Consider the following 25,808-nt stretch of genomic DNA (forward strand, 5'->3'; position numbering starts at 1 on the left):
AAATTTATTGTCTTACTGTTCTGGTGCTCAGAAGTTTGAAGCCCATTTCACTGGGCTATATTCCAGATGTCCGCAAGATTGTTACTGCTTTCTGGAAGGTCAATGGGTTAATATATTTCCTTGTTCCTGCCACCTTCTGAAGGTGTTCACTTTTCTTGACTCCTGGCGTCTTTCAGCAGTGGCTTACTAGTTATGCTATTATAGTTAAAGAATGTTTCTTTTACTATTCTCTTTTGACTTTCCTTTAATTGGTGTGTTTAGATCTTTTACATTTAATGTAATTATTACTTATTGATGTATTTTTGTAAATGTAAATTATTGATGTATTTGAATTTACCTCTACCATTTTCTTGTTCTTTTTTTCCATTTGTTACTCCTGTTTTTATCTATTTTCCCTTTCCTGCCTTCTTTTGGAGTATTTGATTTGTGTTTGTATCTCTCTCTCTCTCTCTCTCTGTGTGTGTGTGTGTGTGTGTGTGTGTGTGTGTGTATTGGCTAGGTATTCCATTATAATTTGTTGATTGTGTTTTTATAGTTTGTTTTTTAATGGTTGCTCTAGAGATTACAGTGTGCTTTTCAGTTTACTTAGAATCAAGATTTTACTACTTACTGTGACACATAGAAACTCTACCAGCATACAGCCCCTTTACCACCCCACCCACTTTATGCTGTTGTGTTATATATTATGTTGTATGACATACATTGAAAGCTCCATCACACAATGTTATACTTCGGGCTTTCAACTATCAAACATATTTAGAGAACTCAAGAGGCTAAGAATGGTCTATTACATTTAATTATATATTTGACAATTACATTGCTCTTCCTTACTGATGTTTCAAAGTTCCCTTATGGTGTTATTTACCATCTGTTGGAAGAATTTCCTTTAGCAATTCTTTTAAAGCACTCCTGCTGTCAAAACATTCTTTAAGTTTTCCTTCATCTAAGAATGTCTTTATTTCACTTTTATCACTGAAGGATATTTTTGCTGGATATGGAATTCTCAGTTGACAGTTCTTTTCTTGCAGCACTTTAAAAATGTTCTACTTCCTTCTGACCTGCATGTGTTCTGAAAATAGATGCACATTCACTTGAACACTTTTCCCCTCTAAGTAATACTACATTTTTCTGGCTGCTTTCAAGACTTTCTGTCTAAAGTTTTCTGAGGTTTTATTAGTATCTGGCTGGTCGTAGATTTCTTTGTATTTATTCTGTTTGGAGAATCTGCTGAGCTTCTTAAAACTAAGTTTGTCTTTGAACAGATCAGCAAATACTGAACTCCTCTCGGTGAGATTCTGGTGTCACAAATGTGGGACCTGAGGCACTCATTTTTTTTTTTTTAAATCTTTTTCTCTATTGTTCACATTGGGTGATTTCAGTTCATCTGTATTAAGTATATTGACCTCATCTTTTGTCATCTCTCTCTCTTTTTTTTTTTTTAAAGATTACATTTATTTGAGAGAGAGGGAGAGAAAGCAAGTGAGAGAAAAGAATACAAGTGGCAGGGAGGGACAGAGGGAAAAGGAGAAGCAGATTCCCTGCATAGCAGGGAGCCAGACTTGGGACTAACTTGGGGATCATGACCTGGGCCAAAGGCAGATGCTTAACTTTCTGAGACACCCAGGTGCCCTGTCATCTCTGTTCTACTGAGCTCATCTAGTGAGCTTTTAATTTTGGTTATTGGTATTTTTTTCACTTCTGAGATTTGTATTTGATTCTTTTTTTTAATCTTCTATTTCTTTTTTGGACTTTATATTTTCCATTTGTTTCAAGAATGTTTGCTTTTACTTGGTGAAGCATTCTATAATTGTTGCTTTCATATCCTAATATCTTCCTCAGATAGTTCCAGCATCTGTGTTTTCTTGGTGTAGGCATCTTTTCTCATGCAAGTCGAGATTTTCCTGATTCTTCATTTGCCAAGTAATTTTGGGTTATATTCTGGGCAGTTTGGTATGTCATGAGACTTTGCATCTTGTTCAAATCCCATGTAGAATGTTGATATATTTGTTTTTATAGGCAAATAACCACATTAGGTTAAGACTGCAAGTTCCTGTGGGTTTTGTTTACAGTATTAAATTTGCAAAGCCTTTGTCATGTTATTTGGATCTGTCCTACATGTGCACCACACATGGGTCAATTTGGAACTTGGGTAGTGGTCTGTATCATAGTTCAAGTCTCAAAGTCTGTATGTACTTGTTCGGGTCAGATCCACACATAGGCTGCTTGAGGGTGAGCCTGGGGAGTTCATAAACAACTTGAACCATTGCTTTCCTAAGCTCCTCCTCTGGGATCTCCCAGTAATTTCTGATTCCCTGGGGCTCCCTTTTCTATTCTCTGACCAGAAAGGTGGAGCTTTACTTATTCTTCTCTAATATGCATTCCCTACAACTGTGCCCATATCCAGGGCCAAGTAGCAGAACAACAGAGAAAAAGCAAACAGAGATTCACCATATCCTCTTGGGACGACAGCTCCTCTAATCACATAGGAAGGTTTCCCCTTCCTCAGAGTTTTAGGATCCTAATGGGCCTCCCTTGCCGCAGCTACTACAGGAGGCTGAACTTGAGAGAATCGGGGAGAAATTTCCACAGTTTCTTTTGGTAGATCCCTTTCCTTCTCCTCTCCAGCATTAGACAGCTTTTACTGAAGTTTTTTCTGTACTAATGCCCACTTCAGGCCTTCTGGGGCCTCCTTTATAAGGGCACACTAATCTCATTCATGAGGGCTCTCCTCTCATGATCTAATCACCTCCCAAAGGCCCCACCTCCAAGTACCATCACATTGGGGGTTAGGATTTCAACATACATTTCTGGGGGACACAAACATTTGATCAGATTTTTTAGACCCTGATGATGTCATTGTATAGTCTTTAGGGTTATAAAGAAACTAATACAGAAATGAGCCTTTATTTTTTTTTTTAAAAGATTTATTTATTTATTTATTTGACAGAGAGATCACAAGCAGGCAGAGAGAGAGGAGGAAGCAGGCTCCCCGCCGAGCAGAGAGCCCGACGTGGGGCTCGATCCCAGGACTCTGAGATCACGACCTGAGCCGAAGGCAGCGGCCTAATCCACTGAGCCACCCAGGCACCCAGAAATGAGCCTTTAAAGTTTATCCTCACAGGAGATAATGCAAGAACCCATTACTTTAATTGATCACTATGAGATTTTCTTAAACTTTAAGTGATATATTTTTTAAAGCCTTTGTTTATTCATAGTTGTTTTCTTTTCTTGCAAATAAACTCTTAAAAAGTTTTATTCACAAGATTTGCTATACTTTTGAAAGAGAGGAATAAAGGCTTTTTTTTTAAGATCTCCTTTTTAAAACAACTTGTTACTTTAGAATTATTTTATTTTTTTTTTTAAGATTTTATTTATTTATTTGACAGAGAGAGATCACAAGTAGATGGAGAGGCAGGCAGAGAGAGAGGGAAGCAGGCTCCCCGCTGAGCAGAGAGCCCTATGTGGGACTCGATCCCAGGACCCTGAGATCATGACCTGAGCCGAAGGCAGCGGCTTAACCCACTGAGCCACCCAGGCGCCCCTAGAATTATTTTAGATGTGGAAATAAGTTCTAAAAAAATATATAGTATGTGGTTTTTCTATATTATTCACTCAGCTTTTCCTAATGTTAATATATTATGTAGCCTTGGTATAGTGATCAAAACTAAATAATCACCATAGACTACTAAACTATGGACTTTACTAGAATTTCATTAATATTTCCACTACTGTTCTCTTTTCAGGATCCCACATTACATTTATTTGTTATATTTCCTTCATTTCCTCCAGTTGTTGACAGTTCCTCAGTCTTCCCTTATTTTTCATTCACACTTTGCAAGAAGACTGATCAAGTAGACATTTGTGGAATATCATTCAATGTGGTTTTCTCTGGTGTTTTCTTTTTTTTTTTTTTTTTTTTTTTTACAGAGAGAGATCACAAGTAGACGGAGAGGCAGGCAGAGAGAGAGAGAGAGAGAGGGAAGCAGGCTCCCTGCTGAGCAGAGAGCCCGATGCGGGACTCGATCCCAGGACCCTGAGATCATGACCTGAGCCGAAGGCAGCGGCTTAACCCACTGAACCACCCAGGCGCCCTCTCTGGTGTTTTCTCATGGTTAAAGTAAACTTAGAGATTTCGGAAAAGAATGCCAGAGAGGTGATGTGTCCTCCTCAGCATATGATAATCAAGGGTTATATGATGTCAGCATGTCTCATTACTGGTGATTTTATTAACCTATATCACCTGGTTATAGAAGTTTCTGCCAGATTTCTCCACTGTAAATTTATTATTTTTCCTTTAATAAATATTTTGGGGGAAAATACTTTGAAGTTACACAAATACCCTGTTTCTTTTTAAAAATTTGGCCACTAATTGTAGCATTGATTGGTGGATCTTGCCTGAAGCAACGATTAGTCTGTTGTTTTGTTGGTTTTTTGTTGATATTTATCTATCCCATGCCTGTCTTCTACATTTATTTATTTATTTTAAAGATTTTATTTTATTTGACAGAGAGAGATCACAGGTAGGCAGAGAGGCAGGCAGAGAGAGAGGGTAAGCTTAGCAGGGAGCCCTATATGGGGCTGGATCCCAGGAACCTGAGATCATCACCTGAGCCGAAGGCAGATGCTTAACCATCTGAGCCATCCAGGCGCCCTCTTCTACATTTATTAATTATAATTCTATAAGAAAGAGTTGTCCTTCCCCACATTGATTTACTTAATCATTTATTTATATCCTCACATACTGATGGATTTTTATTTTATTCTCTGGATTAGGATCAGTACTAGTGTTGATATCTTTTGTTGCTCAGATTGTTCCAGTTTTGGCCACTGGGAGCCCTTTGGAGTTTGCCTCTGTGTCCTTTCAACAGGTCTTTTGTTGTTTCCAGCCCTTTCTTACTCTCTGGCCCCACAAGATGCTTCAGGCTCATCTGATATTTTTCCTCCCCAGGCCTGAAATCAGCCACATCTCCAAGTAGCCCATGTCCAGCTTATTGGAGAATAGTATTTAAAAGCCAACATCTGGGTGCTAGGTGTGCTCATGGCTACCCAGGCGTTAACTGCTTCTAGGCCTTTCAGAGCTAGGAAATGTATGCATGTATACTAAGCTGAATATATACACACATCTGTGTTTATTTCTGTATGTACTATCTGTATATATATAAAGCATTATTTGATACTGATACTTCCATCTCCAGTCTAGCACCATACGGATTATTCTAGCATTTTCCTTTTGCTTATTTGTAACTTATTTTGCCCACAGTGAGAAACCTGAGTCTCATCTGCAGTATAATTATATATTTACTATCTGTGTATGGTAGTTTCAGAATTGCTCACCCATACTCCTGTGAGAAACAAATTTACCAGAAGAATACAGTGTTTGTGTACAATTTTTTCTATCTTTATTCTCACAGAATCCAGTGAAAATGCTTTTTTTTTTTAAGATTTTATTTATTTATTTGACAGAGATCACAAGTAGGCAGAGGCAGGCGGTGGGTGGGGGGAGCAGGCTCCCTCCCCACTGAGCAGAGAGCCCGATGCCGGGCGCGATCCCAGGACCCTGAGATCATGACTTGGGCCGAAGGCAGAGGTAACCCACTGAGCCACCCAGGCACCCCAAAATGCTCTTTTCCAAAGCTCGTTAAGTCAGGTCTTTTCTCCCATATCCCCTTCAGTCTGCTATGTCATTCATTTGTAATACAGTTAGGTTCAATTTATCGCAGTTTGCGTTCTATCTTCAGTTTTCCAGACTCTCTGGTTTGGTTTTTTAAAACATTTATAGTCAATAAAATTCACTCCTTGTGTTAGATAGTTCTGTGGAAATGCACAGAGTCCTATATCTGCTAACAAGAGTTCCATCACCCACAAAATGTTCTTGTGTTGCCCTTTTGTAGTCAATCCCTTTTCCCACCTCTCCCAAAGCCTAGTAATGTCTTTAGTTAGCTTTTTTCAGAATTTTGTATAATTGGAGTCTCATAATGTGTAGTCTCTTAGGACCTGCTTCTTTCACTTAACAAAATGCATTTAATGTTCATTTATCTATTGTATAAATCACTAGTATGTTCCTTTTTATTGCCATGTAGCATACCAGAGTTTGTTTATCCATTTACCTGTTGAGAGAAATCTGGGTTGGTTGTTTCCAGCTTTGGGCAATTACAAATAAAACTGCTATTACATTTACATGAAGGGTTTTTTGTTTGTTTTGTTTTGTTTTTTTATTTTATTTCTTCATTTGACTGAGAGATCACAAGTAGTCAGAGAGGCAGACAGTGGGGGGGGGGCAGCAGGCTCCCCGCTGAGCAGAGAGCCCAATGCGGGGCTCGATCCCAGGACCCCGAGATCACAACCCGAGCCGAAGGCAGAGGCCCCAACCCACCGAGCCACCCAGGCGCCCCTGTTTGTTTGTTTTGTATTTTCTGTGTGGTTTTTGTTTGTTTTCACTTGGGTAAATACCTAGGAGTGGGATTATGGACTTTAAATATATATTCAATTTTCTAAGAAACTGCCAAACTTTTTTCCAAGTGGCTATACAATTTTGCATTCTTATCACCAGAGTATGAGAGTTCCTATTGCTCTGTATCCTCTTTATTAGCACACTGGTATTATCAGTTCGTTTTTGTCTTTTCTGTTCTAATGTATGTGTAGTGGTTTTAATTTGCATTTCCTACATGACCAATAATGTTAATATGCTCTCCATATTTGTGAATGGGTAGCTGGTCCCTTTTATTTCTCTTGATTTTCTCCTTTTGTGATCAACCAGGTGGGTAGAGTTTTTTCCAATATAGTTTTTTTTTACGATTTTAATTATTAATTGATAGAGATCACAAATAGGCAGAGAGAGAGGGGGAAGCAGGCTCCCCGCTGAACAGAGAGCCCAACGTGGGGCTCGATCCAGGACCCTGAGATCATGACCTGAGCCGAAGGCAGAGGCTTAACCCACTGAGCCACCCAGGGGTCCCTCCAATATAGTTTTGATTGAACTACTTGCTATCATCTCTGGCTATTTAGCTATATTTTATAATAAATACACATTTCCATATATGAGTTTTGACTTTTTGTACTTATTATAGTGGAATGAATGTAACTTTTTATATAGCTGAGTATTTGAATGATAATTTCATTATTGTCTGAAGCTAGATTGCTTTATGAGAATCTATTCATAGATTATATCTGTGACTAAATATACTTGCAAGGCAAGGGAAAATGTAGTAAATTCTGCTAGTGCTAGAGGTTGCTTTGGATTGACAAATGTCACTGGTAGAAAAAGAAATCTTAAGGTCTTCAGTGAGATCTTTCTCCTCTTTGACTATTAACTGAACAAATAAACCTGATACTTTCTTGGGATGTCTGTCACCGTATTCAGCCTTTGTTATATTCTTATAACTAATCAGTTAATATTAGGTGAAGAGATTAGGAATGAATATTTTTAAATTTGCCCCAATTTATATAAACATTTAAATTGACTGCTTGAAAATACGATGTTGCTTCATTGAATTGAATTAATGAAAATGTGTGGAATACTCATCATCTACTTTCTTGCATTTCAAAGACTACTAAAAAATCCTGTAATTCACTGAGTTTTTAGTTTGAATTTAGCTTCTAACAGAATAAAATGAAGACATAAAGTTTTAGTGACTGATTTTTATCCTATTGGAGCTTTATATTTACTTTTTCTGTTTTGTGAAGGCCTGTGTTTAATCTGTTAGGCTAAGTGCAGGGATGCCAAGTTATTTAAATAGATTTTTCTGTTTCTATGCTATATAAAGTCCTTTCAAGAATTTCATAGAATGTATGCTTAAAATACATATAAGCCTTAAAGGATAACATTCCTGTCACATCACATCAGTTGGGTAATTATGATTTGATTCTGTTGATAATGGATTCTAATTAACAAAGTGAGTTATTCCCAATTTCAGCAGGAGAAAGGCAACTTGAGGAATATTTTATTTATATATTCAGATTATGAAAATAACATTATTAGAAGTCATTACAAATGGGAAGATGACTTTATTATCTGCTTTAGAATGAGCCTATCTCTTTAAATACTCTGTTTGGTAGTGTGATTACAATACTGATTTTAGTGGCTGAAACCAGAGTGGTGGTTACTATTATGATCAATGGCAGTCTGAATTCAAAGCAGGAAATTTTATTTATTTATATTTATTTAGATTTTATTTATTTAAGAGAGAGAGAGTGCTAGCGAAAGTAAGGAGAGCAGCAAAGGGAGAGGGAGAAGCAGACTCCTCACTCAGCTGGGAGCCTTACATAACTGCCTGAGCCACCCAGCCATCCCAATCACCATTTCTGAATTTGGAGAATTGAGGAAGTTTGGAGTTTAACTTCTTTTGAGCAACTGTTCTTTAGTTGAGTCTAAACCTGGTGCTTTTATTTCCATGTTATTTAACTTGGTCCTCACAATTAGCCTACATGGTATGTATGATTACCCACATTTTACAAATAAAGAAAATTTATCCAAGGTAACACAGCTGGTAGTGGCAGAGTCAGAATTTGAGCCCTTGTTTTTTGTTTTTTGTTTTTTTAAGCTAAATGTCAGTGCTTATCCATTATACTATATTGCCTTTCCTAATACTAGGAAAATAATGAAGATTATTAGAAAATCTCTCCAAAGTTTTAAGCCTCTTGGAGAGAAACTAATAATTAGATAAGCCTTACATCTTCTCAGCCTTTGTAGTGTTTTCTTCAATCTTAAGGGGCTTCACTTTTGAAAGACTTATTTTATACATGTTATATGAGGGAACCACCAATAGAATACTTATCACTGGTAATTATATGATTAAGTCTCCAATATGTGTCTCAAAAAGTATCTCTAATGATATTAGCAATATTATTAATTTTCTTGAAGATAAAATCATGTATGAATCAGAAATAGTACATGTATGAATTGCTGTTAGTAATAAAAATATGTATCTCAAATTCATTTGTAGTACTAGAACCTTTTAATCTAATTAAACTCTTATAAATGATACTTAGTATAACATTTGCAAAACAAACTGTTGTATAGCTTGGAAATAATACTTTAAACTGGTCAATAAACTCATTTTATGGTAGATCAATAAATTCCATTTGTGCAGTGATTAAGCTGTCTTTATCTTAATGGTATTTTACCCCGTAGTAATGTTATACTGTCAAATTAAACGACTATATGTAGAATTGTGAGTTTTAAGAGTTTTTCTTAACATATTCGTTGTATTAGTGGTCTTATTGTGTATTTGTAAATCCATCTATAGGCAAGTCATTAATTATTTAGTATTTATCTCTAGCATACTAAAATTCTCAAATCAATAAATGTAGAAAATATTTCAAATATGATAAAATAATATGGGAAATTGTTTCAGTATATATAAGCAGTCAAATTATAGATTTTTTGTTAAAAAAGTGCTGAATATTTGTTGATACTTGGTAAGAAAAAACTCCAGAATTCATTATTTCTTTTGTTTTATTGTTTTACTTTAGGGCAAAATATAATATTAAGTAGGATGATGTAAAAGCATTACCTGAGTCTATTTATGTATTTACTTATTTATTCATTTTGGTGTTGCACGGAAATCAGTACAGTCAGTAGGTTGAAATGGAAAACAGACCCTTAGAATCTAATCAACATAGCTGAGATCTAATGTTGGTACGGCCAGTACTAGCTGTGTGACTTAGGACAAATCATTAAACTTCTTTAGATCTAAACTCCTTTTTGTCTCTAGAGTAATTGGACCATGGTTTTTAAGATTATTCCCAGGCCTATGATTTTTAGGCCAGAAATTATGACAGTACTAAACTTAACATAGAAGGTAGAGTTGGTCTGTTTTTTGTTTCTCTTTCTTAACCAATTAAATAGTGACTTTTGTTTTTTATTTTCAGAATGAGCAGCCCAGCACAACTCTGCTGGTGAAATTAAGTGCCTGTGGTATTATATATACGTATAGTAACACAATATACATAAAAAAGTCTGACTTTTGCTATCAGGAATAACATTAGCCAAATATTTTTTAAGCATTTCTTTTTTGCAGGAAGGAGGTAAGAAAGGGTTCGTTTATTTGTCCCTCTCTGTGGTTGGCATAATGTGGAGTAAGCTCTTTGTACTGGAAGTACCTATAGTACATTAGGTATCTTTGTATCAGCTCTCATGGAATTCCCTGTTGTCTTAGTCAAGATGTGTGTTCTTTACCACAGAGTTCAGCATCTAATTATATATGGTCTTATATTCTAAATAATTTGTTAATAATGATTATAAGGTTTTAAACAACAGTTGTAATGCTCTTGTCTTTATGTCCAATTGCTTAGTTAGGTGTTCACTTGATTGGATCATCATGTATAGGAATAATACTCTTTTGTGGAGTAGTAAAGGTTTTGAAACTTTGGTAGACATTAGGTTGAAAGTATATGAACAACTTCTTGTGACATTTAAAATTTTGAACTTTGACTTTTATTAAAAATTCTTTCTCTCACTTTACTTCTTTTTTAAGCAGTGAATTGTGGTGGATTTACTAACACTTAATACTTTCAGTGTGCCTGGCACTGATCTAAACCCTTTACATACATTAACTCATTTAATTCTACTGTGAAGTAGTTATTCTTTAAACCCATATGGTATATGAGGAAACTGAGATGTAAACAAGTTAAATAACTTTCTTAAAGACAGAATTAATAAGTGACCAGCCAGGATTCAAACCCAGAAGGACTAGTTAGAAGCCTGAATTCTTAATTAGTATGTTGCACAGCTTCCCAGTGTTTTATGTGAAGTTTTGAATTTTTGTTAGAATTAAGGCTTTAAATCCATCAAGACACACACACACATACATACCCATTTCAGTTCTTTGTTACTAGACGTACTGTTTAGACTATCTTGTGAACATGACATTTTCTGTTGCTAAACTGCTTATCTTTAGGTGACTTGGATAAGAACTAGGTCTTTGACACAAATACCACTTTTCTTCCAAACTATTTACATTTTAGAACTATTTCATGACCAATAAACTTGATTTTGGCAAAGTTCCAAACACTGTTCTTGTTGGAACTGTCAAACTAGATAGAATTTTGAATACTAAGACATTGAAAATGGAATATTTTTATAAAGATCTCATTAATCTTCCAGTCTGTATAAGCCCTTTCTGTCTCACAAATGTACAGTGCAGAAGATTGGAAAATCCGAGGCAATAATATAGCCAATCAATCACTTTTTAAATGCAGTAGTTTTTTGTTGTCCACAGTGTTTATTGCAAAAACAGTAATAGGAATAATGGGGTCTTTAGAGTAAGGCTAAATTGCCAAGCAGGAAAGTTTATACTACAAGGAATTCTAACATCTTAGTGAAAATCAAAACATGGCTGCATGAAAACTTTATAAGGACTTCATGCATATTCCTTATCTGTAAATAAGGACTTTAAATACAGATTTCCTGTCTTCATTGCTTCTCGGCCTTTTGGCTAAGATCGAGTACAGATTTCCTGTCTTCAGTCACAGTAAGCCTACTAGCTAATTAGTATATTCTTGAGTGCATGTCAGTAGAAAAATTACACACATATACACACACACTACACATATAAAATTATTGCTTACTTAAATCAATGGCAGTTAATTAAGTGTAATTTGAGTTAGTAGACCGTGTTGAGCAAGAAATAAATTTGTTTTATTAAGTTATTTAAAAGTGTTGGAAATATTTGTTATTTCCCCAGACCTTGATTATCCTGACTTAGACTAATTTGTATGTGCTATAGTAAGAGTATCCAATTTATCATGAGGGACCCCCCTATTTATATAAAAGATACTTTGGGAAGAAAACATCAGTATTAGTGATATATTAGTGAAGTGTTAGTGAAACCCTGTAACAACACAAATCACTAGTCTTTTTTTTTTTTTTAAGATTTTATTTATTTATTTGACAGAGACCGCAAGTAGGCAGAGAGGCAGGCAGAGAGAGAGGAGGAAGCAGGCTCCCTGCTGAGCAGAGAGCCCGATGCGGGGCTTAAAAAAAAAAAAAATCCTCATATTGGGGCACCTGGGTGTCTCAGTTAGTTAAATGTTTGACTTTTTTTTTTTTTTAAGACTTTTTTTTAAAGATTTTATTTATTTATTTGACAGAGATCACAAGTAGGCAGAGAGGCAGGCAGAGAGAGAGAGAGAGAGAGTGGGGAAGCAGGCTCCCTGCTGAGCAGAGAGCCCGATGCAGGGCTCAATCCCAAGACCCTAGATCACGCCGTGAGTCAAAGGCAGAGGCTTAACCCACTGAGCCACCCAGGCGCCCCAAGTGTTTGACTTTTGATTTTAGCTTAGGTCATGATCTCAGGGTTGTGAGATTGACCCCCCATGTCAGGTTCCACATTGAGTGAAGATTTTTTTTTAATTTAAAAAAAAAAAAAAAGTTCACCATGATAAGTAGAGTTACCATTTGTTACCATACAAAATTACTACAATATTATTGACTATATTCCCCATGTTGAATTTTACAGTCTTGTCAACTGAATTATTTTATAACTGGAATTTGGTACGTCTTAATCCCCTTCACCTATTTTGCCCACCCTGCACCTTTTTCCCCTCTGGCAACCAAAATTTGTTCTCTGTATCTATGAATCTATTTTTGTTTTGTTTTGTTCATTTATTTTTTTAGTTTCTACATACGAAGAAAATCATACAGTATTTCTTTCTTTGACACATTTCACTTTATGTGATACCTTCTAGGTCCATCCATGTTGTTACAATGGCAAGATTTCATTGCTTATGTCTGAGTAATATTTCATTATATATATGCCATATCTTTTTTGTTCATTCATGTATCAGTGGACAGTTTGGTTGCTTCCATATCTTGGCTATTGTAAATAATGCTACAGTGAACGTAAGAGTGCATGTATCTTTTTGAATTAGTTTTTTCATTTTGGGTGGAGAAATACCCAGAAGTAGTGTCATATAGTGTTTCTGCTTTTAATTTTTTTAGAAACCTCCATACTGTTTTCCATGCTGACTGCACCAATTTACATTTCCACCAACAGTGCTTGAGGGTTCCCTTTTCTCTACATTGTAACACTTGTTATTTCTTGGGTTGGTTTTTTGTTTTGTTTTGTTTTGTTTTTTTAATATACTAGCTATTCTGACAGCTGTGAGGTGATATCTCAGTATGTTTTGATTTGTGTTTCCCTGATGCTTAGGGGTGTTGAGCATCTTTTCATATGTCTGCTGGCTATCTGTATGTCTTCATTGAAAATACATCTATTCACATCCACTGCTCAGTTTTTAATCAGGTTGTGGGTTTTTTGATATTGAGAGTTCATATGAGTTCTTTATATGTTTTGGATATTAACCCTTTATTAGAATATCATTTACAAATATCTTCTTCCATTTTGTAGGTTTCCTTTACATTTTGCTGATGCTTTCCATCACTGAAAAAGTTTTTTAGTTTGGTGTGGGTCCAGTTGTTTATTTTTGCTTTTGTCACCCTAGGCTGAATAACAGATCCAAAAAAATACTAATGAGACAGATGTTTGAGAGTTTGTTGTCTTTTCTTTTAGGGGTGTTATGGTTTCAGGCTTAACATTTAGGTCTTCAGTCCATTTATTTTGTTTATGGTATAAGAAAGTGATCCAGTTTCATTCTTTTGCTTGTACCTGTTCAGTTTTCTCAACACCATTTATTGAAAGACTGTCTTTTCCCCATTGTATATTCTTGCCTCTTTTATTGAAGATTAACTGACCATAGAAGCATGGGTTTGTTTCTGGGCTCTCTGTTCTGTCCCATAGATCTATGTGTCTCTTTTTGTGCCGGTACTGTACTGTTTGGTAACTGTAGCTTTGTAGTAGAGTTTGAAATGAGTGTATGATACCTCCAGCCTTGTTCTTCTTTCTCAAGATTGTTGTGACTATTTGAGGTATTTGTGGTTCCATAACAATTTTTAGGAGTGTTTGTTCTAGTTCCGTGAAAAATTCTATTGGAATTTCGAAAGGGATTGCATTGAATCTGTAGATTGCTTTGAGTAATGGACATTTTAACAATATTCTTCCAATCCATGGACGTGGTATATATTTCCATTTGTATCATTTTCAGTTTCTTTCATCAATGTCTTATAGTTTCCAGAGTACAGGTCTTTCTCTGCCTTTGTTAAATTTATTGCTAGGTATTTTATTCTTTTTGACTCCAGTGTAAATAGAATTGTTCTGCGCTTTGTTATTAATGTCTAGAAATAACAATAAATTTCTGTATATTAATTTTGTATCCTGCAACTTTTCTGAATTTATATATTAGTTCCAATTTTTTTGTGTGTGAAGTCTTTGGGGTCTTCTGTATATAATATCATGTCATCTGCAGGTAGTGACAGTTTTACTTCTTTCTTACCAATTTGGATGCCTTTTGTTTCTTTTCTTGTCTGATTACTGTGGCTAGGACTTCCAGTGTCATGTTGAATAAAAGTGGTAAGAGTGGGCATCCTTGTCTTATTTTTTTTTTTTAAGATTTTATTTATTTGACAGAGAGAGATCACAAGTAGGCAGAGAGGCAAGCAGAGAGAGAGAGAGGAGGAAGCAGGCTCCCTGCCGAGCAAAGAGCCCGATGCGGGACTCGATCCCAGAACCCTGAGATCATCACCTGAGTGGAAGGCAGAGGCTTAACCCACTGAGCCACCCAGGCGCCCCTCCTTGTCTTATTTTTGACCTTAGAAGAAAATCTTCCAGTTTGTCACCATTGAGTATGATGTTAGCTGTAGGCTTGTCATATATACCCTTTATTATGTTGAAGTGTGTTTCTTCTATGCCTATAGTGATGAGTTTTTTTTATCATGAATGGGTGTTGAATTTTGTCAGACAAGCATCTGTTTGATGTTTTGCATCTATTTGAGATACCTATATGATTCTTATCTTTTTTTTTTTTTAAGCGTATCACATTGATTGATTTGTAGGTATTAACCATGTTGCATCTCTGGAACAAATCCCATTTGATGATCCTTTTAATGTATTATTGAATTTGGTTCCTAATATTTTGTTGAGGATTTTTGCATCTATGTTCATCAGGAATACTGACCTATAATTTTCTTTTTTCATAATGTCTCTGTATGGTTTTGGTGCCAGGGTAATGCTGGTCTCGTAGAATGAATTTGGTAGCATTTCTTCCTCTTGCACTTTTTTGGAAATAGTTTGTAAAGAATAGATACTTACCCTTTAAATATTTGGTAGAATTCACCTGTGAAGCCATCTGGTCCTGATCCTGGACTTTTGTTTGTTTCAGTTAACTAGTAATCTGTTCACATTTTCTGTTTCTTCCTGATTCCGTCTGGGAAGATTGCATATTTATCATTATGTAATGCCTTTATTTGGCTCTTGTTACAATGTTTGTTTTAAAGTCTGTTTTGTCTCATGTAAGTATTACAACCCAGCTTTTTTCTTTTTTTTTTCTTTTCCATTTGCATGGAGTATCTTTCCATTCCTTCAGTTAGGTCTGAAATGAGTCTCTTGTAGGTAGCATATAGATGGATTTTATTTTTTATTTATTCAGTCACTGTGTGTGTTTTGGTTGGAGCATTTAGTCCTTTAATACTTAAAGTAATTATTAATAGGCATGTAGTTAACACCATTTTGTTAATAGTTTTCTGGTCATTTTTGTAGTTCTTTTCCATTCTTCTCTTGCTCTCTTCCCTTGTGAAATGATAACTTTCTTTAATGTTATTCTTGGATTCTTTCTCTTTATTTGTATCTATTATAGGTTTTGGGTTTGTGGCTACCATGAAGTTCATATATAACACTTTATGTATATAGCAGTCTTTTTTTTTTTTTAAGATGTATTTATTTATATTGAGAGAGAGAGAGAGAATGGGTAAGGGGTAGAAGGAGAGGAAAAAAGAGAAGCTCTCAAGCAGATTCCCCACTTAGTGCAGAGCCTGACCCGGGGCTCAATCCCATGACCCTGAGATCATGACCTGGACTGAAACCAAGAGCTGGATGCTCAACCAACTAAGCCACCCAGGCACCCGTATAATAGTCTATTTTAAGTTGGTGGTTGCTTTAGTTCAGGCACATTCTAAAAGCACTAAATTTTTACCACCTTCAAGCATTTTATGTATTAAAAGTTTACATCTTTTTAGTTTGTGTATCCCTGGACTAATTGCTGTAGATGTGGTTCATTTTACTACTTTTGTCTTTTGGCCTTCATACTTGCTTTATAAGTGATTGATCTACTACTTTAATTATATGTTGGCTTTTGCCAATGAAATTTTTTCTTTCATAATTTTCTTCTAGTATGGCTCTAGGAAAACATTGTCATCATGACCTTAGGGTTGGTAAAGTTCTTTTTTTTTTTTTTTAAGATTTTATTTATTTATTTCACAGAGAGAGATCACAAGTAGGCAGAGAGGCAGGCAGAGAGAGAGAGAGAGAGAGAGAGGAGGAAGCAGGTTCTCTGCTGAGCAGAGAGCCCGATGCGGGACTTGATCCCAGGACCCTGAGATCATGACCTGAGCCGAAGGCAGCGGCTTAACCCACTGAGCCACCCAGGCGCCCCGTTGGTAAAGATTCTTAAACAGAATACATAAAGCATTAACAATAAAAGGAAAAAATGATAAATTGTACTACATTAAAATTAAGAAATTCTGTTCACTAAAATATACAGTTAAGAATGAACGGCAGTCATAGAGTGGGAAAAAGATATTTGCAATTAGAAAAAAAAGTATTTGCAACTTGGATTACATATATCTGACAAGAACTCAGCCAGAATATATAAAAACAGCAATAGAAAGACAGATAACCCAATAGAAAAATTAGACAAAACACTTAAATGGGCATACACACATATTAAAAGATTTTCAATCTCTTTAGTCATCTGCAGTATACAGATTAAACCTACTATGTGATACCACTCTACCCTACAGAGTGGCTTGGATTAAAAGACTGGTGGTATCAAATGTTGATGAGGATGTGTTGCATTTGTAGCTCATTTTCCCCTGGTGGTAGGAATATAAATTGCTTTAACCACTTTGGTTAATAGTTCCCCCCTCCCTCACTAAAGTTGAACTTAACTCATAGTTGTACCCCCATGACCTTACAGTTCCACTTCTAGGTAGTTCCACTTCTAGGTATATATCCAACAAAAATGCTAACAAGTATTCTCTAAAACACATGCGTAAGAGTGTTCATGTTCATACAGGCAAAAACTGGAAACAATCCAAATATTCAAAAACAGCAAACTGGTTAACTAAATGGTGGTATATTTGTGTAAGGGAATACCATACAGCAGTGAGAATACATGAACTATTGTAGTGCACAGTGCATGGATGAACCTCAAGAACATAATGTTAAGTAGAAAAAGCCAGTCACAAAGGAGTGCACACTGTGATTCTAGTTACATAAAGTTTGAAAACAGGCAAAACTGATTTATTGTGTTAGAAGTCAGGAGAGTTGTTACTTTGGGAGAAAGATCTGATAGGGAAATAATGTGATCTTCTGTGTAGCTGATTAAGGAAGTTCTATTATACTGATTGTTATAAGCATTTAATAAAATCATGACTGGGTAATTTTATCAAGTGCTTTCATCTGAGAAAAGCTATTGACATAATGTGGTTTTCCTCTATTTTTCTTTTAATTTGAACTCTGAATGTTAAAGCAGCCTGTGTTCTTGTACTATATTTCTTGATTTGGGTATTGGTTATAGACATGCACTAACTTTGTGAAAATTAAGCTGTAAACCAGTTTATTATACTGTAATAAAAATTTATTTAAAATTTTTAATTAAAAAAAAAAGAAAATGATACTTGGAGAGGTACTCAAAAATGTTCCTGTTCAGTTTGTAAGACAAGAAGAGATAAAGAAAAATTTACATTTCTGTGGAAGTTTATCCTTCTCAGTCATGCTTGATTTAGAATGTACTTTGTAGAATAATAACATTTTATAAGACAGTTCAGTAATTAACACATGCCCCTCTGAAGTTAGCTACAAGTACAGTGAGGCTTTTTAGGTTGCTGTATAACAATGGCTTAATAATTAAATGGAACTTACTAATTGTAAGAATTGGCTTCTCAACTTTACTTCTTTCCTACTTGTGGTTTTTCACTCACTGGGTAAAAGTCATTCCAGGATGATGATCTCTGACAGAAGAGAAACTAATGGGGTAAGCCCATAGTTTTTCCAAGCCACAGTGCTGCTAGAGGCAACCTAAACAGCCCAGGAGTCTCACATGATTGAGTTTGGGGTTCAGCAATGACAAGCTAAGATTTTGAGCAAAATATTGGAAAGTCGAGGACTATAAAAATGGAGGACTCCAAGGACCTGGAAAGTGCCCTTTCATGTCTTTCGCTATCATTCTTTGTGTACTTGTATAATAACTACTCAACAGTAGAAAAAGTGTCACTGGAAGGAGTAGGGGAAAACTCCTCAGAGATGACAGAGAGTAAGGTAGCCACACTATCCAGAGTGGAAAGACCTCCTAATAGAAAAGCATTGTGGTAGACTAAAAGCTATATTAGCCCTTCCTTATCTGTGGTTTTACTCTCTATGGTTTCAGTTACCCATTATCAACTGTGATCCAGAAGCAGATGGTTCTTTTTCTGATGTATCATCAGAAGGTCAGTAGTATCCTAATGCTTCATCACAATGCCTATGTCATTCACCTCACTTTCATCACATAGGCATTTTTTATCATCTTATATCATCACAAGTATGAGTATCGTATGATATTTTGAGAACAACCACATTCACATAACTTTTATTATGATATATTATTATAATTGTCCTATTTTATTAGTTTATGTTGTTAATTTCTTAATCTGCCTAGGTTATAAGCTTTATCAGAGGTATGTGTATATAGGAAAAAACATATAGGTTTTGGTACTACTATCTGTAATTTCAGGCTTCCACTGTGGGTGGAAGGGAGGACTTCCCAAAGATGAAGGGGAGACTGTTGTACTCTGGTCCCACCTAACAAAGTTTTAAAAGTAAGCCTTGAAATTATCAAACTGTTTCCTAGCCATTGAACTATTCCCAGAACAAAGCACTTAAAGGAATTCAAAAAATCCACACCAGATGTTCCAGCAATCTCACTCCTGGGTACTTATACAAAGTAATTGAAATCAGGATCTTGAAGAGAGATTTGTGTTTGTGTTCCTTGAACCATTGTTCACAGAAGCCCAAGAAGTGGAAGCAACCCAAGTGTCCATCAGTGGGTGATAAGGAAAATGGTGGTATGTACGTACAGTAGAATATTATTCGGTCTTTAAAAGAGGAATTCTGTCATGCAGCAACATAGATGAAACTTGAGGATATTATGCTAAGTGAAATAAGCCCCAGAAAGACAAATACTGCATGATTCTACTTATATGAGGTATCTAAAGTAGTTAAAGTCATATAAGCAGAAAGTGGAAGAGTGGTTGCCAGGGGCCGGAGCTAGGGGGAAATGGGGAGTTGCTGCTTAATGGGTATAAAGTTCAGTTATGCAAATTGAAAAAGTCCTAGAAATCTGCTGTATAACATTTTGCTTATATTGTAATGTACACTTAAAAATTTGTGGATAAATCACACAAATTCATTTGTCAATTTATATTTGCTATAAATACCATTTCTGCTTTAAAACTATGCAGTATATCCATATAGTGAAGATTAAGCATGAAAGATAAATATATTCATAACAAATTTGAAAAAATTCAATACCCAAAAATGTAAAATTTGTAATGTCTTGCATCCTATAAAAAACTACCAGACATGCAAAGAAGCAGAAAAAATAGCCCATAACCTTGACAAAAATCAACCAATAGGAAGGGAGAAAGATGACCCATCTGATCAAATTAGCTGACAAGAACATTAAAGCAGTGATTAGAACTATACTCTTATGTTCAGGAAAGTAGAGGAAAACAAACATGCCAATGTGAGACGTGGAGTTGTTTTTTAAAAAGTGTGACGCAAATAGAACTTCCAGAGATGAAAAATAAAATTTCTGAAATGGAAAAATACAGCAGATGAAATTACCAGATTAGACATTGCAGGAGAAAAAGATCAGTTAATACTTGAAGACATAGCAGTAACAACTATCTGAAATGAAATACCAACAGGAAAAATTAGTTGGAAAAAGACACATCAGTGAGCTGTGGGACACATCAAGCACTTTAACACAAGTATAACAAGTTTCAGAAGGAGATGGGAGACAGAAAAAAATATTTCAGGAAATAGTAGGTAAATATTTACCAAGTTTGATGAAAATGCATGTCCACAGTTTATAGTTTACAAATTTGCAAGCAGAAGAATCAGGTACAATGATTAAATTGTTGAAACCAGTGACAAAAAGTCTTGAAAGAAATCTTAAAAGCAGCCAGAGGAAAACATACCATGTTAAATAAAAGATGAACAAATATATAAAAATCACTACAGATTTGTCAGAAACTATGCATGTCAGAAATGACATCCTTAAAAAGTACTGGAAGAAGAAAAACAATCAAAAACTCAACCTGGAACTCTGTACCTGGCAAAAAGGATTTTCCAAAAATGGAGGCAAAATAAAAGATAAAGCTGAGAGAATTTCTTACACTATAAGAAATGTTAAGAGGGGGCGCCTGGGTGGCTCAGTGGGTTAAAGCCTCTGCCTTCGGCTCAGGTCATGATCTCAGGGTCCTGGGATCGAGCCCCACATCGGGCTCTCTGCTCAGTGGGGAGCCTGCATCCTCCTCTCTCTGCCTGCCTCCCTGCCTACTTGTGATCTCTCTCTCTCTGTCAAATAAATGAATAAAAAATCTTAAAAAAAAAAAAAAAAGAAATGGTAAGAGTAGTTCTTCAGGCAGAAAGAAAATGATATCAGATGGAAATTTGCATCCATAAAAAGAAGTTTAGAGTATAGGAAATGGAAAATATGTGTATGGATAGAAAAGTCTATAGAAAAATAAGATAATTGTTTAAAACAAGAATAACAGTATATTTTATTTATAAGTTAAAAACAAAAACAAAGAAGTATAGCTAGAAGTCGTAGAGCTAAAATGGAATCATAAAAAAATACTCACCAAAAGTTGGCAGGAAAAAAAGAAAAAGAGAACAAAAGAAAGATGAGACAAATAGAGAAATAGCAAGACAGAGATTTAATTTAAATCCAACCATATCAATGATCCCATTAAATGTAAATGGTCTATATGCTTCAGTTGAAAGAGATTGTCTGATTAGATGTTTTTATTTGTTTTTTTTTTTTTAAGATTTTATTTATTTATTTGACAGGCAGAGATCACAAGTAGGCAGAGAGACAGGCAGAGAGAGAGGAGGAAGCAGGCTCCCCACTGAGCAGAGAGCCCGATGCGGGGCTCGATCCCAGGACTCTGAGATCATGACCTGAGCCGAAGGCAGAGGCTTAACCCACTGAGCCACCCAGGCGCCCCTTTGTTGTTATTTATTATTCTTTAGCTCTTGAAAGACCTTTTCAATATCTTTATATATGCCTCTGAGTTTTTCCCATTTAGGATATATATGTATTTCCGCTTTTCATACAAACCTTTGGATGGGATAAAACAGGCTGCTGAGTAATCATAGTTCCTTTTATTTGCATAAAAATAACATAATTCTAATTATTTAAGCTAGAGAGCAACTTCCTATATGTGTCTAGTATGTTGGTATGTCAAACCAGTAGTATCAATCTGGTAGGAGAGTAGAGTATGATTGAACAGTCATTAATGCTTTTCTTTTCCTTTTTTTTTTTTTTTTTTTAATGCTTTTCTAATAGTCACTGATCCAGGTGCAATACTGTGTTCTAAATAATCAGTGGTATTTCTAGATGGTAGTCTTCAATGAGATACATAATATTGTGTTATATTACAAAATGTTTTTCCAGGTGAAGGTTTTGATTTGTCACTGGTATGATGGGATTGGTGTGACTACATGAAGTGTGTGTATGTATGTGTGTTAACTTGTGTCCATTTTCCTTCCTTCTTTCTTAGATTTATTTGTTTTGAAAGTAGGACTTGCTGAGTTGTACTTTTATCTTATTATGCCAGTTGTCTTAAAGATTTCAAATACATTTTTTTTTTAATTAATAGGTTGCCTTTTAAATGTGTTTCATTGTTGCAGAGCTTGGGGATCCTTTATACATGCCAAACTGATTATTTCCAGGGAACAAAAAGTGATTAAGATAGCAAGTAAAATTTGAGATGGAATTATATTCATAGGAATTTATTCAAATGTCTTGCAGGAATAATTAAACTATCATATGGAAAGAAAACAAACCCAGTATTGTCTTAGGCACTTTGGGAAGGAGAAAAAATCCATTCACACATGTTTTCTCCTTTCAAAGAGTTTATTTTTTTATATAAATGCCTTAGCAAGGATGTATAAGAAATTCATTCTTGGAGAATTAGAAGCTTTAAAGATTTTATTTATTTATTTGACAGACAGAGATCACAAGTAGACAGAGAGGCAGGCGGGGGAGGGGGGTGGCGGGGAGCAGGCTTCCTGCTGAGCAGAGAGCCCAATGCAGGGCTTGATCCCAGGACCCTGGGATCATGACCTGAGCTGAAGACAGAGGCTTTAACCCACTGAGCCACCCAGGCGCCCCTAGAAGCGTTAGTTTAAAATCATAAACTAGTTGAGAGTGTTTCTGTTTTAGTGGAAGATAATGCTGTTTGGAGAGGAGCAGCAGACAGGAATGAGACAGAATATCCAAGTGAGAAATAATTGTCTAATGTGAAGAAGTAACTTATTTGACATCATTAAAGATTGTAGGTTTGCTTGGGTGGCTCAGTCAGTTGAATGTCTGGCTTGGTTTCAGCTCAGATCATGATCTCAGGGTCCTGGGATCAAGTCCTGTGCCCAGCTCCACACTCAATGGGGAATCTGCTTCTTTTCCTCTCCCTCTGTCCCTCCTCCTCACATGCTCTCACTCCCCATAAATAAATAAATCTTTAAAAAAAAAAAAGTAGAATATCCATATTTGGGCATTTTAGGGTAATTTCTCATTTTCCTGGAAAGACTGCAGGAAGGTATACTAGCTTAGAATTTTATAAATCCTTTGTAGGAGTTCCTTACAGAAAAGTATGTTCAGGTTGGACGTATTTAACTTTAAGGTGCTCTGTCACTTCTAAGCGTTTATGAAAGACATGTAAAAGACTCCATATGACTCCCAAAAGCCTTGAAGCCACCAAATTCCTGTAACCTCCTTAGCCACTTCTTGTGACTAAGGTGGAAAGTAAGTTTCATTGACTTTGTTTTTAGCTTATAAAATAAAGTCCCCTTGTTTCATTCCAGCATTCAGACTGTGAATTGATACCAAGAAACTGCTAGAAGAGTTTAATTTTCAGTCAAGAAATAGATGTCAATAACATACTTGAACACCTTTCCCCTTACCTACCCCAGGCAGTGAATAGTAAGGGGGTGGAAATCATTAGCATCATGTCTTCAAATTCCGTGTATAATATTAAGCTTTTTAAATTCACTCTGCTTCCTAGAGGTGGAGTTTAGCACTAACAAAAAAGAATGATCTCTATCCTTATTACAAATGTGCATCATAGAACATGATAGGAGACGCTTGATTTATAATCCAGATTCATTTGGGTTGTTTGGAGGCCATATCTGCTTTGTGGTTGGCTTAAGAGCAAAGGGAAGACTTGTGTATTATCTTCATTTCTTATTCTTGAATCAGTATTTGCCACACTTAGAAACCTAAAGCTGGGGCGCCTGGGTGGCTCAGTGGGTTAAGGCTCTGCATTGGGCTCTCTGCTCAGCAGAGCCTGCTTCCCCCTCTCTCTCTGCCTGCTGCTCTGCCTACTTGTGATCTCTCTCCCTCTGTCAAATAAATAAATAAAATCTTTAAAAAAAAATGAAAAGAAAGAAAGAAACCTAAAGCTCATGAAATGTGGGATAATACTTTATTTTTTAAAAAGATTTTATCTATTTATTTTTGTGAGAGAGAGAGAAAGAGCAAGTGAGCACGAGTAGGGAGAGGGGCAGAGGGAGAAGCAAGACTCCTGGCAGAGCAGGGAGCCTGATGAGGAACTTGATCCCAGAACCCTGGGATCATGACCTGAGCTGAAGGCAGACATTTATTTTTTTTATCTTTAATTTTATTTATTTTTAAATTTATTTTTTATTTTTATTTTTTATAAACATATAATTTTATCCCCAGGGGTATAGGTCTGTGAATCGCCAGGTTTACACACTTCACAGCACTCACCCCAGCACATACCCTCCCCAATGTCCATAACCCCACCCCCCTCTCCCAACCTCCCTCCCCCCAGCAACCCTCAGTTTGTTTTGTGAGACTACGAGTCACTTATGGTTTGTCTCCCTCCCAATCCCATCTTGTTTCATTTAACCCCTTAACCCCCATGTTGCATCTCCACTCCCTCATATCAGGGAGATCATATGACAGTTGTCTTTCTCCGATTGACTTACTTCGCTAAGCATGATACCCTCTAGTTCCATCCACGTCGTCGCAAATGGCAAGATTTCATTTCTTTTGATGGCTACATTGTATTCCATTGTGTATATATACCACATCTTCTTTATCCATTCATCTGTTGATGGACATCTAGGTTCTTTCCATAGTTTGGCTATTGTAGACATTGCTGCTCTAAACATTCGGGTGCACGTGCCCCTTCGGATCACTGAAGGCAGACATTTAAATGACGAGCCACCCAGGCACCCCTAGGATGATAAAGTTTGTTCTGAAGGAGCAATTTTTTTTTAAATATGAGGCAGTGTGTGCAGTATAGAATACTCTTTGTTGCCAGAAGAAAAAACACATGTATGTATATATATATGAAATATACATGATAAACACACATATATGGAGAAAAGATTTTGATTTGGGGAAGAAATTCCAGAAGATATCATTTTCTTTGTCAAGTACTTGTAATCCAGGTTTCACCTTTATAAATAGTCCCAGTGCCAAGATCTGAGACTAGATAAATGTCAGTGAAAAGTTAGTTTTAGCCCTTAGAAAATGTATAGAAATATGGTTTTATACATTAAAAAATACTGTTTTGTATAAATTTCATTTCTACTTCAGCTGTCTTATTTATTTAGGTAAATGGATTTCTGTGTGGTAATTTATATTCATCTCAAATTTAGAAACCAACAGAAAATATCCATACACTTTGCTCAACATGCAGTGAAGTCTTAAGTAGGAGTTAAATGAAAATTCCTACAGTGCTAAAGTTAATTCAATTTGGTAACCTTCCTATTTGCTTAGAAAATTGTTCATTTGGGAAATCTTAGCCTAAATCTTACTTAATTCACATTTATTGCTGATAAAATGTATTTCCCTTACTAATAGTATATCATTCTGTGAGAGGCAGATTGTATTTGTTTCTTGATTGCAGTTCTTATGAACTTTTATGAGATAACAAAAGTCACAGAAGCTTAGAGGAAGGTGTTCTTTCGCAGGGGGAGAGACTTGTACTTATCTCCTTTTTTCAGATTGCTTATTTGGGAAAATGGTAACTTACCATATAATAGATGTTTAACAAATATATGTTGATTAAATGAAATGGTATAGCTAAGTGAAGCTCACTCTTTCTTTATTGACTTTAAAAAGAGGTATCACTTCATCCATAGACATTTTCCTTTGTTTGCTTGTTAGGTGGTGGGAACCAAATTAAGTGTTCATTTAATCTCAACTACTTTGTAAAGTAGAAGGTATTATCTCAGCTTTACATATGAGAAAATTGAGATTACCTGACTTGTTCAGATTACCAGTATTGAAATTTAGCTATTTCAGACTCAAAAGCTTGTTTTTTTCCCCAAAAGACAGTATCTCCTTCTTTAATGACCTATTTTATGTTACTTTTGTATATTCATAGCATTTATTACTCAAAAAAAGTATAGAAATGCACTTATTTTTGCCTAATTTTATAGGTTACAAGTTTTTTA

General features: G+C 35.7%; 1 protein-coding gene across 4 annotated transcripts in view; it reads left to right on the plus strand.

Annotated features, from left to right (window-relative positions):
* The window catches only part of GLCE (glucuronic acid epimerase), a 118,212-nt gene that overhangs the window by 56,617 nt on the left and 35,787 nt on the right, over positions 1-25,808 (plus strand). Inside the window, exon 2 of one of the 4 annotated variants that reach the window (XM_047737674.1) lies at positions 18,481-18,536. The exons of the other annotated variants lie outside the window; for them this stretch is intronic. The gene's annotated coding sequence lies outside the window, so the exon portion shown is untranslated. The remainder of the gene's footprint in view (positions 1-18,480; positions 18,537-25,808) is intronic. 4 annotated transcript variants of the gene reach the window in all.

This window comes from Lutra lutra, chromosome 7 (assembly GCF_902655055.1).
Source record: "Lutra lutra chromosome 7, mLutLut1.2, whole genome shotgun sequence".
NCBI lineage: Eukaryota > Metazoa > Chordata > Mammalia > Carnivora > Mustelidae > Lutra > Lutra lutra.